Source organism: Bos grunniens, chromosome 1 (genome assembly GCF_055505025.1).
Source record: "Bos grunniens cultivar Pamir isolate PY7600 chromosome 1, Bosgru_T2T1.0, whole genome shotgun sequence".
NCBI lineage: Eukaryota > Metazoa > Chordata > Mammalia > Artiodactyla > Bovidae > Bos > Bos grunniens.
Window position 1 is genome coordinate 29,978,056 of NC_141165.1, and position 14,598 is coordinate 29,992,653.

At 43.7% G+C, this 14,598-nt stretch overlaps 1 protein-coding gene across 24 annotated transcripts in view; it reads left to right on the top strand.

Annotated features, from left to right (window-relative positions):
* ZBTB38 (zinc finger and BTB domain containing 38) overlaps positions 1-14,598 on the top strand; it is a 139,210-nt gene that overhangs the window by 83,328 nt on the left and 41,284 nt on the right. For 13 of the 24 annotated variants that reach the window (XM_086371571.1, XM_086371841.1, XM_086371750.1 and 10 more), the window contains one exon: positions 11,824-11,928. The exons of 1 other annotated variant lie outside the window; for it this stretch is intronic. The gene's annotated coding sequence lies outside the window, so the exon portion shown is untranslated. Of the gene's footprint in view, positions 1-9,609; positions 9,950-10,333; positions 11,060-11,823; positions 11,929-14,598 lie in introns of those variants that run through there. 10 more of the 24 variants (XM_086372583.1, XM_086372512.1, XM_086371939.1 and 7 more) reach the window with 6 other exon arrangements.

The window sequence follows — 14,598 nt, forward strand, 5'->3', positions numbered from 1 at the left end:
TAGAGAATCACACTTTTTCCTGCTCATTGTTGAAAAGGCAGTGCTCCACCCATTTACACTTTTTGGCTAAGGTGTTTACGCTGGGCAGGCCAAGGCAGGTGCGACAGAAAGAATGTGCGAACAACTGCTTGGCTCCCACCAAAACGAAATGGATGAACCTGTGGGTTTCTACCTGAATGATTTGGAGTCTACAATTCTCAAATCTTATAATAATAATAAGATTTGATAATTATTATCATCAAATAATATATCATTGTTATCTAATATTATTATTATTATTGTTATTATTTTAGAGAATAGGATTTTTTTTCCCAAGCCTTAACTCGGTGAGAATACCAAGATTGCATCTCTTGCTACTACAGTGATGTTGATCTACGTCAATGATTTCCATGGATTCCCCCCATAGAGGGTCTGAGTACCCAGACCACATCTTAGGGCTGGTTGATATGGGGAGACGAATCTTGAAAATGATCTAGCACTTTTCTTTTTGATACACGATGCCTTTGAGTTCCTGGTACCATATGGTTCATTCTAGCAGCTCCTTTCCATGGGAAATGCTATCCTTCACAGCTTTTTTGGTAATTAAACATTCAACACACATATTGAGTACCTACTACCTACCGGTCATATTCCGGAGGCTAGAAATAGAGTAACAAACAACAGAGATCTGGGCCTGCCTCTCATAGACCCACCCCTAGTGTGGTGGAGGGGTGGGGGGCCAGGGGCACAAAAATAAATATGTAAACAAATAATTATAGAAGACAAGTGCAAGTAAGAAAGAGAAGATAAAGTTTTAAAAAGCGAGGGTATCTTTTTGGGAGGAGAAGAGCCACTTGAGAAGGGTTGGCCAGGCAAAGCATTGTAGGAGGTGGTATTTAGGTGAAAACCTCGATGGTGAGATGGATCCAGACAGGTGAAGATCTGATGGAGAGCATTACCAGGCAGAGAGTTGTTCATACTCAGACCGCAAACTTTCCTTTCTAATGAGTTATTGCCATTGTATCAGAGTCATGTCTGAGACTTCGTGGGTTGAGCCTGGCTTAGGTAAGCTGCCCCTGCAGTGAGACAGTGGCCCAGACTCCCAAATTCCCAGAACTTGGTGCCATCAGAGGCATTGCCTTTGGCCCAGCCTCACCCCAGCACTGCTCCAAAGATGCAGTGACGCTCTGAACATTGCAGTCCTAGGTGGTGGTGAAATTCAGGCACAGGTTCAGTTTAACCCAAGAAATCCGCAAAAGAAAGGAATCCTGGAGCGAGGAAATTTCTGGGAAGCCTCTTGCTTTGTTTTTCTTAAGAACTCCAGAACTTTGACTCATGGCAAAACACTGAGAGAGCCACTTCCTTTAATTTTTTTTTTTCAAAGGCAAGAAGTGGAAGGGTCTGTCCCATCTTGCCAGTAAATTGCCTTTGTCCTCTAACGCCTCAAATGCTTCAGTTTCTGCAGAACTCTTTGCTTGTTTGTTGGTGGCTTTCTAAAGACTTTGCTGCTTGGACTGATGTTTCTCTATTTGAACAAATAATGCTAAGGAAATTCTTCAGAACCAGAAATCTTTTGTGCCTTTTAGGTTCGTCTGCTAAAGAAGCTCCAAGAACAAAGGGATAGGTTTGCTCTGCAAGTTAGAAACAAGGCCCTTCAACGTCTTCTGAATGTTTCAAAAGCCCCTTCTATAATTGATTCACAATTTATTGGGCTTTGCTTATCAGAAGTTAGAAGTGGCCTGACTCAGTCCACTTTGTTTGGATTTGACCAGCCATGAAACATTCCACTGCACTGAAGAATGTTCTAGCCCTTTGGAGTAGACTATTGTTCATCAGTGGGGGTAGGGGTGAGTGGGAGGGGGCTTCACCAAGTCAGTTCACTTCTTCAAATATTTGTTGAGCATCTCCTATGTGACAGAGACCACTGCCCCCCAAACAGAATGGAAATGTGACATAAAACTCCCTATGAAGCTCATGTCCAGGTTTGTGTACAAAGCTAGGGCATTGAATGGACAGGTACAATTGTACGCCCTCTCTGTTTCAGAAAGAAATGAATGAATGGCATGCTATTCTCTTAGTGGCCTTTTATACTGTTTCCTGGAGGTCAGCCTTCACTTTGGGGGCATTGCAACCGATGGCAAGGATGGTTCTTCCCCGGGACTCTGTGTCTTATCCTCGGTCACCTTCCCGAAATGTCTTGGCTCCTAATAAGCCACCGTATGTCTGGCTGCCCTGCTCCAAGCTGGTCTGCCTGCCTTGCCAGGTGACCTCCATAAGGGCTGCCACTCTTTCGCATTCATGAGCAGATGTTAAGTTGAGAAGCCCTTGAATGCAAAAAAATTGAATTTGTGATTCAGGCAAGATGTTTCTGCTTTTTTTACCTTCCCTGACAGCTCGTGGGGGGTCTCCTTGAAGCCCTGTTCTGCTTCTGTGGGAAGCAGGTAAATCAAAGACCAGTTGCCAAAGCCCTTATCTTTGTTAGGTGAGCCCAGCATGACACTGCCATGGCCCAAACATCTCATTGACCAGAAAATAGCTCTTTTGATCTTGTGATTCGTTTTGCATCTTTTCCTTTAATGGTTTTCTTGCTTCTGCAGCTGTTCTAGTTCAGGGTTCGAGACTAGCGTTTGTGTCTACAGTCACTATATTTGGCCTACGGAGGAAGTTTGTTTTCTGGTTCAATTTTGTTTTTCAAATGCCAGTATAAATATTTTTTTTCTGTGTTCATAAAAAGCTGTGAAGTTTTCATGATTTTCTTTATGTGATTAAATAAACCTCTTCCTTACCCTGTGGTCATTGCTGCCAAATAGATATTTTGAAATTCCTTTTTTTTTTTTTTGCCTGCTGAAATCTTCTACCCTGTCTGAGGCCTTGCTCTAATTAAGGCCTCACAGTCCTGCCCATCTTCCCCAGCGCCGAGCATGACGTGGTGTCCCTGCCCCGAGGGCCTTACAAGCCAGTGAGACAAGAAAACAAAAGCCACCAGCTGAGAATGTGGTTAAATCCCAGAAGGGCAGTGCCCTTGTAATTTTTTTCCCCTTTTCTCTTGTTTCTTGAGCTGTGGAAGGGAAGTAGGGGACCCGTAGTAGGGAAACAGAGGGGTTACTCTGAAAGATTAGAAAATGCAAGGTATCGGGGAAACGATGTGAAAGCGAGTGGGATGGTCATCTGTGGGGCAAAGTGGAGAGATGGAAGGACTGCGGACGGAGAGGGCAGCAAGGAGGTGGGGAGGGGGGTGCAGGAAATCAGGAAGAGGGAACAAAGCCGGCAGTCAGGAGGCAGGCTGCTGTGCCGCACCCTGAAGCTGGGGTTGCCGGGCACAGGAGAAAGAGTAGGAGGGGTTGCAAGGAGTAAAAAGAGGCTGGGAGAGCCCCTGAGGTGCAGGCTGTGTATGGGCTGGGTGCTCCCATGTTCTGTCTGGCTTCAGTCATGATGTTGGCCTTGGGGCTCCACTGTCCCACCGTGGCTGTGACAAAGAGCCTACAGATTGGCCTCACTAAGGGTGATTTATCCCAGGATCCAGAAAGTCTCTGTCCCAAGGCTCCTATTTTCATGCTCCTATTTTCATGCTGGGACCACCCTAGCCCTGCCACTGTCACTTGACTGGATCTGGACTAAATTTTAAATGGGCAGATTTTTACATGTGTTGTCACCAATTCTTTTCGTTTTCCACAAAGCTCAGCCCGGAGATAGACCCAAAATATGCCTTTTAGGTGGCTTTCCTGGTGGCTCAGATGGTAAAGAATCTGCCTGAAATGCAGGAGACTCAACTTTGAACCTTTGGGTCAGGAAGATCCCCTGGAGAAGGGAAAGGCTGCCCACTCCAGGATTCTTGCCTGGAGAATTCCATGGCCTTAGATGCATGGAAAATATTAGAAACACTTTTGCCCAAAGTCATGTTGCCCTCAGCAGGCATGCAGCTCAGCTTCTGAAGCTCACAAAGCCTCTTCCCTTGCTCTTCACCCGCCTATCCACGCCCTGCTCTGAGTGCCCATTAAGCCACCCGCAGTGGAGATTCTGATTGTTTGAGTTCCATGGTCTCCAGAAGCACTGCCCATGGCTGGCACATCAGCACGTAATGCTGCCATCATCCTGTACCTCTTGCTCAGCTCTTATGGGAACATGAACCCCAGACTTCAGTTGCTGTGGGAATGGTAGGTTCACTTTATTCGGTCGTATTGAGAGAACTGTGGCCCAGAGAAGTTGTGACTTCTCTAGGTCACTCAGAGAGTTAAGTGGCCTCGCTTAACTCCTAGTCCAGTGCTCTTTCTGCTAAATCAAGATGCTTTAAGGTCACATGGGAAGCCCGCTTTTAAACCAGAGGTTGGCAGCCTTTTTCTGTAAAGGGCCAGATAGTAAGTATTTTAGCTCTGTGAGTGGAGGCAAAACTGAGGATGTTATCTGCATATTTATATAACAACAAAGAAAACAATTTTTCACAAACTATTGATGAAATTTAAAATATACTAAAATATAATATGAATTATATATAATGTATGTACTGTCATAGATACAGAAATGAACGGCTATGGCTGTGTCCCAATAAAATTTCACTTATGCGCAATGAAATTTGATTTTCATGTAACTTTTCATGTCATGAAATATTGTTTTTCTTTTGTTGTTTTTTTTTTCAATCATTTAAAGATGTTGAAACCATCTTTAGCTTGTAGGTTATACAAAAACACTTGGCAGGTGAAATTGGCCTGTAGGATACAGTTTTGTGGACTCATTTTCTAAGTCAAAAGCTGCAAACTGGGGGCCCACTGGTCAGTCCAACCTACATATGTGCTTTGTTTGACTTCTAACAATAGTTTTAATTGAATCCATTGCCAACTTTGTTTTCTGTTTTTTGAACTATATTACTCTTTTTCCTTCTAATTATAAAAGTAATATATACTTACTTTGAAATAATTTGGAATGTTACCAGCTTGACATGCATTCTTTTAGCCCTTTATCTATGCCCATTAATTTTTCTAATAGTTGAGATAATATTTTGAGATTGAGATAATAGGCAATTTCGTATCTTTTTATTTACTTGCTATACCGTAAGCATGGCATATCACTTTAAAGTCTTTCATTAACATAATCTTTTAAAACTTTATTATGAAAATCTTAAACATGTGTACAATATGGAAAAACTACTTCAATGAAATCCTGTATAGTCATGGCTGTTTCAACAATTCTCAATAACTAGCCAATCTTGTTTCATGTAAATCCTCATCTGTATTATTTTAAAGCAAATTCCAGATCACATCGCTTTATCTCTAAATACTTTAGTTCAGTTCAGTTCAGTTCATTCGCTCAGTCGTGTCCGACTCTTTGCAACCCCATGAATTGTAGCACGCCAGGCCTCCCTGTCCATCACCAACTCCCGGAGTTTACTCAAACTCATGTCCATCAAGTCGGTGATGCCATCCAGCCATCTCATCCTCTGTTGTCCCCTTCTCCCCCTGCCCTCTACTTTCTTAGCATCAGGGTCTTTTCCAGTGAGTCAACTCTTCGCATGAGGTGGCCAAAGTATTGGAGTTTCAGCTTCAGCATCAGTCCTTCCAATGAACACCCAGGACTGATCTCCTTTAGGATGGACTGGTTGGACCTCCTTGCAGTCCAAGGGACCCTCAAGAGTCTTCTCCAACACCACAATTCAAAAGCATCAATTCTTCGGCGCTCAGCTTTCTTCACAGTCCAACTCTCACGTCCATACGTGACCACTGGAAAAACCATAGCCTTGACTAGACGGACCTTTGTTGGCAAAGTAATGTCTCTGCTTCTTAATATGCTGTCTAGGTTGGTCATAACTTTCCTTCCAAGGAGTAAGCGTCTTTTAATTTCATGGTTGCAATCACCATCTGCAGTGATTTTGGAGCCCAGAAAAATAAAGTCTCACACTGTTTCCACTGTTTCCCCATCTATCAGTATGAGTCTCTAAAAGATAAAGATACTAAGAGAGAAGACTTTTTTAAAGGAAATAAATGCTAAAGTATTTAGGTATAGAATAATAATAATAATAATAATATTTGCAATAATAACATTATTTGCAACTTACAATATTATTACAATTATTACAATAAATAATTATTATATATTTATAATATATAATATTATATAATATATTATTATATATTTATAAATAATTATTACAATAAATAATAATATTTGCAACTTACAAATGAATCAAGAAAAAAATAGATAAAAAGGTAGATATAGGTGTGGTATACATAGGGTTTTTTGGTACTGCTCTAATAAGTCTTCCATGACTTTGAAACAGGTCTAAATAAAAAGTTTTTAAAATGTGGAATACTAAAAAAATACATGAAAAATGTCAACTAGTAAAAAAGAAAAATAACCACAGTATCATTATCATATCAACAAATAACAATAATTCTTTGCTAATATTACAGTCAGCATTCAAATCTGTCCAGTTAGGTCATTAAAAAAAAAAAAGTGCTCAAAGTACAATTCTAAATAAGGTTCATACTGCAATTAATATTGCCTTAAATTTTATTTAACCAATAGGTTTCCTTCCCTCTCTTCCTGTCATCCTTGGTATCATCATAAAAATTTTGTTGAAGAAACAATTTGTCTGACTCATAGTTTCCCACAGTCAGAAATTTGAGATTGCATTCCTTCATGCTGTTTTACATGTTCCTCCGTCTCAGAGGTTTTCTGTAAATTAGAGTTACAGCTAAAGGCTTGATCAGATACAAATTCATTTTCTTTTTTTAATGTGGTCAACATTTTATATATTTTATATAAAAATCCTGATTTGGGCTCCATTGGAAAACTCTGCAGATCTGGCATTCTTATCTGACAACAATGAGTCTGGGGCTGGGGAGTGACACCCCCACTCACCCTCTAGGCCCCAGTTCCTACTACTTCCTGCCTGGCTCCCAGGGGTGGGGAGCTGCCACCCCTGTCCACACCCTACCTCTGCAAGGACTTTGGTAGACTTCTCAACATGACATCACAAGAGGCCTTTCAGAAATGTGGCAGGGATTATAGAAGATTTGGACAGGGACTTTCTTAAAATGCTTAAAGGGAAAGAGAGAAGCAGCTATAGAAGAGGAAGCCAAGTGATAGAACCTGGTGAGTGCCCAGGATGAGGGGAAGAGAGAAATAAAACAATAAATTAACAGAGTACAGGAAGAATGGGAGGTGGAATGACTTACAGATTCCTAACCCATGGTGGAAAACAAAGGAAGCAAGTGGGTTTATGAGACATGCTTTAGACTTTTTATATATGATGAGAATATGGAAACCTTAAAAAAGAGAAAGAAGGGGGACAGTAAATTGGCCAAGAATCTTAAATCAGAAAGCTCAAACAGGCAGTTGTAGCATAATAGAAATCATGCAGGGATTAAACAAAATGAGGTAGAAAACAAGGAAAACTTCCTACAAAAGGCCACTAGAAAAGGATCAGGAGCCATGCTGGGGAGATGGTGAAGAACTACTAATAGTAGAAATTTAAGACTTAAAAGTCTTAGGATATTTTTTTCTTATTTGCTAATACACTGAAATGAAAAGTATTATAAAGATATGAAAATATATCATACTTAGTTGCTTTGAAAGGAATAAATCTTTATAGAAAAGAATGAATATTATAACAAATTGGGACATTCTTGGAAATTTCCAGATAGTTCCCCATACTCAGAAGAATGATTAAGAGAGAGAATATGTAACTGGTTATGAGGAAGGGTGGAAAATTTTGAAGGACAGGATGATTATGTAAGTTTTAGGCTGCAGTGTTTAAAACTGTTGCTGTGATATTTTAGTTATTAATAACAATTTGGGGGAAATCTACTCACTTCTGGAGAAACATTTGGCCCTAATGAGAAAGAAATGCCACTGTTCGTGAATTTGCAAGTGGATGTAAGGAGCCATTCACTTGCTAAGCCTCTTAGGAAAGCCAGAGCTGATTTCAACCTTAACAAGCTGTTGACAAGGTACCACGGGGAACATGTTAGCAGCACAGAAAGTGGAGTGTACAGTCAGACCTGTATTTAAATCCCTTTATGTCACTCAGCATGTGACCCTGGGAGCTTACCCATGGAAATTTTCTAGGGCATAAAAGTTGCTTTACACATGGGAACTATGATTCTTACTGCTTGGTGGTAGAAACTTAGAACTCTGAATACTTGACTTCCAGCACCAACAAGCATAATGCAGATGCTTCACACATATTATCCCATTTAACTATCAAAAAGCCCTATGAGGTAAGTGTAATATTAAAATCAGCCCCATTTTACAGATGAGCAAGCTGAGGCTCAGGGAGGTTAAGTAGCTTGCCTAAAGTCAGCGAGTAGCCTCGTAAATGACAAAGCTAGGCTTTAAACCCAAGCAGGCAGAATCCAAAGGCCAAACTGCCTCGCTGTGCCACCCTCCCACCTCCAGTCGCAGCAGGGCAGCGTGGAGAGCAATACCTCATACTGGCACTTCCCAACCTGAGGTTCCTAATGCCCATGCCTAGTTTTCCCAAATGGAGAAGGAAGTGGCAACCCACTCCAGTGTTCTTGCCTGGAGAATCCCAGGGATGGGGGAGCCTGGTGGGCTGCTGTCTCTGGGGTCGCACAGAGTCGGACACGACTGAAGCGACTTGGCAGCAGCAGCAGCAGCAGTTTTCCCAAAGGCTCAATGGAAACACATAAAGTTGCAATCAGACCAGAGATTTCTTTAGTTTGGAATCCATGATTAACAATGGGTTCGCTCAGGTTTTGGTTGAAGTTCTGATGGGCAATGGCATACACAAAAACATGCCAGGGTTGTTGTTTTTTTAGTGGGAAGATAAATCATTAGTTAATAAATGCAATTTAGTGGAATAGCTCTTTTTGAATGTGACCCACAGAGAAAGAATAAAGGACGCTTGGCTTTGAGGAAGTTAGGAATGGCTAGTGTACATGTGTGTGCATGTTGCCCAACCTATCAGCCTTCAAAACCCTGTCTTTATTTTTAAATTACATGATGCTTTTATTTGACTTTAAGTCAGTACATTTCTCCTTGATTATTAAAATGTTTTACCAACTTTGTATATAATATTGGATTCTACTTTATTCCTCAGAATCATCACAATCTTTTTTTCCTTTTACATTGGGACTTTTAAAAAATTTTATTGGAGTATAGTTGATTTACAATATTGTGTTAGTTTCAGGGGTACAGCAATGCAATTTAGTTATACATATACATATATTCATTCTTTTTCCAATTCTTTTCTCTTATAGTTATCACAGAATATTGAGTAGAGTCTCTGTGCTATACAGGAGGTCCCTTGTTGCTTATCTGTCTTACAGTAATGTGTGTATATTCATCCCAAGCTCCTGATTTTTCCCTGCCGCCCCCACCCCCACGTTTGCCCTTTAGTAACCATAGGTTTGTTTTCTGTAAGAATGTTCACAATCTTAAAACGTGATCAGGAACTAGGATGCAGAGCGCTGTATTCCAAACTAAAAACAGGATGTTAAGTCATGCAAAGAACAGACTTATCTTTTTAAACTGTAACCTGGGAGTGCATCTTTTCAAAAGAAAATATAAAAAATAAGACTCATACCACCAAAATGCGGAGAAGGTGGATGGTTTGTAGAAAACAAGAAAACAAAACCTCTACAATATAGCTAACTAGGCTGTTAGCTCCTCCATAAGGCGAGTTTGTGGCAGGCCTCAGTAAATACTTTTTCAATGAGCAGTCCCCTGGATCTTTGGACGAAAGGTCTAGCATAGCAGGCAGTCAGCGCGATTTCAGGAGGAGGCCTGGGTCTTTTGCGCGAACTAGTTTTCACAGCACGTTGGGAAAATCTGTCTAGATATCTCCTGGCAGCCATGGGAAAGCGCAGGTGACACTCGATTCCTGAGAATTTAAATGAAAACTGCAGTTGACTTACTCTGAAACCTGCCTCTCTTAAACGGGCAGGGGTTGGATGCTGTCTGGGATCTGGATGCGGAACTTGGGGACCCGTCTGCAAACCCAGGCCTGGTTCTGGTACGGACTAGGTTTTGTGGCCGTAGACCCCTAAGTGGTTGCCCTTGGGGCGGGTTCTGGGATCTCCCGAGAGGAGAGAGGCTGAGGCCGCAGCCCCCTTGGTGGCATCTGGGGCCGTCGTGGGCCCCCCACCTTTCCCGTCGCGTCCAGGTTGGGTTTGGGGTTTTGCGGGGCCGAGGTGTGTCCCCCGCCCCCCACGTCCCGGCCCTGCCCCTGTCCTCCCGAGGCCTGGGCCTGGGCTCGCTCGTTGGTGCCCCGGAGCCCGGCCCGCGGCTGAGGCCGAGGAGCCTTCTTCCCGGCCGGGTGGCGTCCCCAACCCCGCGCCGGGGGCGGGCCGGGCCGGCCGAGCCGAGCCGCCGGCGTCCATTTTCTGGGCGGTGCTGCGAGACGCCGCGGCCTGACTCGCGGGTCCGGAAGCGCCATGGACCCCCGGGGAACGCGCTCGCGGGGCAGCGGCCGAGCCCTGTAAGTGCCAGCGCAGGGGCCGTGTGCGGGCGGGCGGGCGAGGCGAGGCCGGCCCGACCCGTGCTCTCCCGGGAAGGAGCCTCAAAACCCGGCCGGGGGACGCTCGCGCTGGGCTGGGAGCTCCGCGGACTCCGGAGAGCCGAGGTGTTGCGGGGACCCGGCGCCCGCAGGTGCCCGGACGCCCGGGCCTGCGCCCTGGGAGTCGGGGTCCAGCCGCGGAGTCGGGCACGTTGCGCCGCAGCTGTGGCCCATCTGCAAGGCTATGCTGAAGGGCGGGGGTCCGGGGACCAACGCGCACCCAAGGGCGGGGGACGTGACGGGCTCCGGTCCAGCAGGCTCGGGAACGGCGCTGACAGTCGCATCTCCCCTCCCTCGGACCGCGACTTGGACCCCCGTCCTGACCCATCCGGAACCTGAGGATTTCCTTGGTTGAACACCAAAGCCCCTGGAATTGAATGGGAAGTGCAAAGGCAGGGCCCTGCCCCCAGGGCTTTGCAATCTCAGCCTCCTACTTCGGCAGTAGTTAGGTCTCCACTGTTGGTACAACATGACCGCCCGCTGTTAGCCACTTTTTGCAGCATATATTATAAATCACCTGAGGTTTTAGTCTGTCTGCGGTGCCACTTTATAACTCCTCTCCTATAGGTAAGTGACTAATTCCATTCTGGACTTTGGCCCAAATTAAATCTCTCTAAGGATCCATAATGGATGATACGTATTTTGGTGCCTTAGACATATTTTAAAGGTTAGAAACTTTTCTCCTAATTATGAAGCTCAACGACTCGGTCAGGTTCTCATGGTTAAAAAGCATAGGAGGATTAGGTCCGCGGTTTCTGAGAAACTTCTAGTGAGGTACTATCTCTGAGGGTAGTGTTTTTCTAGCAAGAATTGAGACCCATTAGAGGATTGTGAAATCAGTATAGTGGGTTGCTACCAGATTTTTTTTTGAAGATATAGAATATATAATGCAATATAAAATAGAAAATATCAGGGTGCAAGAGTAAGCGTTGTTTTCAGGCTTTGGACTTTCAGTTTATGTAATATGATTTTAAAAAATGGTGGGTCACTGTCAAAAAAGTTTTTAAACGCTGATTTACAGGTTAATAACCCAGGATTTGGAATCTGGGGTGAACCTGTGTTTAAGTCCCAGGTCTAACATAGAGTAGCTCTGTGACCTTGAACAGATTCTGTGACCTTTCAGAGCCTCTTTTGATGTAGCTGTAAAATGGGGGGATGTCTCCTATGTTTTGAGGACTGTATGAAATCACCTATATCATTTGCTTTGCCCAGTGCTGGACTGACAGTAGGTGTTCAGTCCATATGCTGATGGAAGTCACTTTTGTGTCTGATACGTTCAGTCTTGGCACCTAGTCATGAGACATTATTTTTTTTGCTTTACTTCTTTTTAGATCTAGATGTGGAGGAAATGGAGGACTCAGAACCAAGGATTTCCAAGTGATTTCTTCCAAAGCTCAAGACGCTAACTCTGTTAAAGCTGGTCTGTTCTAACTGAGGTAATCAAATTTACGTCTTTTGTTCTCTACTTGAAATAGGCAATGTTTTTTTCCGAGGGACTAAACCGCTCCCAAGGAGCTTATGCTTTGTGGCCAGCAATCCACCAGGTTTGGGGATTACAAAGTGACAATGACATTTAGGCAAGCTGTTATTAAGGAGACGTGATGTGTGAGGTGCCTGGTGATGAAGGGGGGATGAAAGCCTTCTAGTTCCAGTTCTGCCAGTGACTGTTGTGAGAGCTTCTGTGAGCCTTGTCTTCTGGCTTCTTCAGGCCGGAAGGACCCACAGACGTCACCAAGGCCCAGAGAGTTTAAATGACTCTTCAGGGAGACCCAGTGGGCTGAGTTGGGGCAGGCCTGAAGCTTGCATCTCGATTGCCATCCGTGCAGTCAGCTTCTGGGCCTGCTACAGGGGGAACACTGTGCTAGGCGCTGAGGATAAACACATGAAGAGTCCACCCCCAGGACGCACGCTGTTTGCACCGACAGGTATTGACAGCCCAGCACACTAAGCTCCACCTTTGAGGCATAGACAGAGCCCCAGATGACGGTGATAACAACTACCATTGATCAAGCACTTTTGTGTGTGAGTGCAAGGCAGTATGTTAAATGCTTTAAGTGCTGTGTTCTTACTCACTCCTCACACTACCTCTGCGAAGTAAGAAAGTATAAATGTGAAGGATTGAAAGGTGAAAGTGCAGGCAGGTCATGGAGGACTTTGCCTCTCAGACCACTTTTATGATGCACATTCGGTATGCAGAGCACAGAGCTAGGACCACAAAGTTCAAGGTAGAGTGCTTGCCCTCCAGGAGCTTGAAACCTTAACTCCGGAGAGGCCGAGTCAAGAGGACAGTGCCTGCCAGTAGCCCCCGTCTCCTCCGCCTACTTCTGCAGCAGTTGGAGTGGACCCAGAAGAGACCAGGGTAGTTGATGTATCACAGTTCTGGCCCCTTGATGCAAGTTTTTTTGTTTTTTCAAATTTAACATACTTTTCCATCCCTCTGTGGACACTGATGCTTTCAATTTATAAACAATAGTAAGGTTGGCTCTGAATCCATTTATTCATTCAACAAATGTTTATTGAGCTCTTATTTGGGTATTTAAGGCACTTATTTGGGTATTTAAGACCAAACATATTACTCTGTTTTTACAGTCATGATAATGGTCATGTTCCTTCTCTTAGTGAGGAATTATTGCTCAACTGTTAGAATTTTTCTGTTACCATGCCAGAATATCAGCTTCCAAGGATGTTGGAGATTGACTTGTAAATAGGATACCAACGGGATAAATAGGAAAAACTTTTTTAAAAAATCTTCAGAAAGGAGTTTCTTTTAAATTTTGATTTTGCTGTTACCATCACCTTTATCAGCAGAGAGAAAAGCATTTTGGCAAGGGGGCTCTCTCTCTGACTTGAAATGCTCTTCTCTTTTAGCTTGTAGGCCACACAAGACACTGAATCTTCAAAAGTAAAGCAATTTAAGAGATGCTTTAATTTACAAGGTTCAAAGTTAGAAGTAGCTCCAGTGATTGCCTCAAGTAACAGAAATCAGATTGTAAGCCTGGAATGCTACTTGTAATAAACTTAAGCTTCAAATGGAACAAATGAGATGTTGAGTGTGAGTGTGCTTTGCAAACTTCTAGGAGTTCTATAAATGTCACAGCAAATATTTATCGAGTACCTACTTTGAAATCAGAAGAAAAGGCAGGGCAGAAACCAGAGACAGGGAGACCAGTTAGAAGGGCACCAGAATCCACCAAGGAAAAGGCAGGGTGGAGGGAACTTGGGGAACGCCGGAAATGGATGATAGCAGTGAAATGGGAAAGGAACAGACGCAAAGGGAAAAACTGACCCAATCTGACATCTGAGTAGAGAAAAAACAGCTAAAGCTGACACTGAGATTTCCAGAGCAGTGGTACCCATGAAGACAACTTGGAGAAGGGTGAGCGACTACATTTTCGAGGGGCTGAGTTTGAAGTGTTGAAGTATGAAGTATGATGTCCCCTAGATGATCAGTGGTTTTGCACCCCAGAGGGAGGCCAGGGCTAGTTTAGAATCACTGATATAAAAAAAGTTAAGAGATGAGAGAACAAATTTTCCAGTGAAAAACCGTAGAGAGGCAAAGCTTGAGGATGGAGCCTTCTGAGAAAAGAAGGACGTTATGGAGGACCTAGCAAAAAGTCTGACAAGAGAGCAAAGAAGAATGGGAGAACAGGGCTCTGGAAGCCAGCACTAGAGGGTTTCCCAGAGGAGAGAGCGTGAAGTGTTAGGCTTCTGCTTAGTCGCTTCGGTCACGATTCCCAGGCAAGAGTACTAGAGTCAGTTGCCATGCCCTCCTCCAGGGGATCTGCCCCACTCAGGGAGTGAACCCGGGTCTCCTGCATTGCAGCCAGATTCTTTACCACTTGGCCACCAGGGAAGCCCAGATGAACGAGACAGGGGATATGAGGCCCAAGACGGCCATTGGATTGACAAGTGCTAGATCCCTTATTTGTTGTTTTCCTTTGTAACATGCTATGACTTGCAGAATGGATATCAAGTGGTTTCATTTCCAAAAAAAAATGTGTTAGTTTGCACAAATCAAGAATCACTGCAAAAATTTTATCCTAGCAAGCCCCAAAACACACTTCCGATTACTAAAATTTCAAGATGTTAAATGTGGTTTTGACGGT